Genomic DNA, 2,480 nt, shown 5'->3' on the forward strand with positions numbered 1-2,480 from the left:
AGCATGAGAAGGCCCAAAAGGAACCACCAGGAAGCGGCCCCAATGCAGGACACCCCGCCAGGATCCAAAGGGACACCGGCCAGGAAGCAGAGCCTAAAAAGGAGCCCAGCAAGCAGGAGCGGCACGCGCCAGCCAACACCCCAGTCAGGCACCCACCAAGGGAACCAGACGAGACCAGAACAACCCAGGAAGCAAACACCCCCCGAGAGCAGAAGGACCAAGAAGCCAACAGCACCCAGCAGCCCCAGGAAGACAGGCAGGCACCAACCCGGCCCGACCAGGCACAACCACCAAGCAGACAGTAGAGCACGGGGACAGCAGACCACACCAGAGAACAGGTGGCACGACAGGACACGGCAGCAGCCAGGAGGCCCCATCCCGGAAGAAAGTAGACAGGCACCAAGGCCGAAACAGAAGGAGCAGCCAGGAAACACCAGAAGCAAGCCAAAGGCAAGCACGGGGGGAGCCAGGGCAGAAGCATCCAGGCCAGGCACACAGAAGGCCCCGGGACAACACCAGAAGCCACAGGCCGGGGCAAAGAGAAGCCCACAGCACCAGGAAGACCCAGACGGGCGCCCAACCAGGCACCAACCAGGCCCGAACCAGCAAAACCGCAGGGAATAACTGAGAACAGGTGCAGGCAGGGAGGAACAGAACAGAACAGCCAAACCCACGGCAGCACATGCCACCCCAGCGCAAGTAGAGGGGACAAAGCACCCCAGAGAGCCCCCGGCACAACACTTGCAAGCACCAAAGGACAGGAACCAGGTGCAGCTCAAACGCCGACCAACCCCACAGGAGCCAGGAAACGGAGGCGAAGAACCAGGACACACCATCGGAACAAGGCCACAACAGCCAGCCCACAGCGGAGACAAAGGCACCCAAGGAGAAAGCGGCCCACGCCAACCCCGGAGGGGAAAATCCCCAAGCCCGAGCGGCCAAGAGCAGGGGCACAACCTGAAGAAGGGAGCCAAAGCGAGAAGCCCCACGACACGCCCGCCCCCAGAGAACAGACAAGAACCGGGGCGGGCAGGCGGCAAGGCAGCAGGCCTGGAACAGAAAAGTGACCCCTCAGACCAAATAGAGGAGCACAGGAACCCAGCGCCCGACCGACCAGCACCCACCAGACACCCACGCACCGCGGGAGGGGGGGGCAGCAGAGAACACCAGTGCGTCTGAGCACCACAAGCACACAGTAGCACCCGCCACTGAGCACACACAGGAAGCAAGCAGCGCAGGCACCTGCGGCAGCAGCACGACCACCCAAAAAAGAAGAGGGGACGAAGCACAGCGCCGAACACATGCACCCCAGGAGACCATGACGCCGAAACACGGCACAGGCAGAAGGACAGCCAGCCCCCACGTCCAGGAAGAGTCCACGAGACACCCAGAAGAAGAAAAGGGGGCGAATCATTTGCAGTCGAGGGGATGTAGCTCAGTGGTAGAGCGCATGCATCGCATGCATGAGGCCCCGGGTTCAATCCCCGGCATCTCCAGGAGTCTCTGTCCAGTGTCTTGCCATGTTCCAGAAGGCTAGCCTGCCATCTTGTATTTTCCAGAAGAAAAAGGGGGGAAACATCAGGAGCGGGGGCCAACAACACAACAAGGCCCCAACCGCAATGTGAGAAAAACAGAAACATCAACAGTACAGGAAGTAGACACCCCAGCGCCCCATGCCATAAAAGCAGCAAAAAGGACATGCCAGGGAAAGGCGGAGGCACCTTGCCCAGGACACACCCAATAGGAAAGGAGCGGCAGCCCGAGCAGACGACACAGGCGGCCAACCGAAACGCATGAAAGGATCAAAACCCTGCCTACTTAACATATACACACACATAGCCACAAGAGGCACGAGGCTGGCGTACCAGTACCCATGCCCACAGCCCCGACCCCCAAAAAGCATGCCGCAGCACCCAGCAGAACAACCTTATGGCCACAAGGTGCTGGGGGCCCTCGGGGAGAGAAGGCGAGCAAATGCCCAGTGTTACACGGGGAAGAGCTGCCGCTGGGGATCGAACACCGAGCCCGGTGCACAGGAGTCAGTCGCTCTGGCCGCCACGCTACATCTCACCACGTAGCGCGACCCCGACCCGAACAGAAAACAGGTGTCATGAATCGAAAACATGCCACAGTAGGACCCAGAGACAGCAACTTGCAGAAACGAATCCCTGCCCCTTGAGAACCTCAGCCCTCACAGGATACATAACAGTGAGCCAAAGGTCCAGGAGAGCAGAACCAGCCCCGAAACCCAGGCAGCCCGAGAGCAGGGCGGGGGCCTCAGAGGCAAAGAAACGGGCCGTTTTGACAGCTGAGACGTGGCAACTCGGGGATCGGAAAGCGGCAGTCCTGGAGCCTGTAATGAAGCACACGGACAACACAAACGAAGAACTCTGTAGAAGAAATACAAAAGAAGGAAACACCCACAAGCAGGAGCGTACCCCAGTCCGGACCTCAGCAAGCCGCGCTCCACCCTCGCAGGA

General features: G+C 60.2%; 1 non-coding gene across 1 annotated transcript; it reads left to right on the forward strand.

The window, feature by feature from the left end:
• Positions 1–1,424: 1,424 nt before the first annotated feature.
• On the forward strand, positions 1,425–1,496 carry TRNAA-CGC (transfer RNA alanine (anticodon CGC)). Its single transcript has one exon. It is a non-coding gene; the product is annotated as a tRNA-Ala (tRNA).
• Positions 1,497–2,480: the final 984 nt, after the last annotated feature.

Source organism: Lissotriton vulgaris, chromosome 5 (genome assembly GCF_964263255.1).
Source record: "Lissotriton vulgaris chromosome 5, aLisVul1.2, whole genome shotgun sequence".
Taxonomy (NCBI): domain Eukaryota; kingdom Metazoa; phylum Chordata; class Amphibia; order Caudata; family Salamandridae; genus Lissotriton; species Lissotriton vulgaris.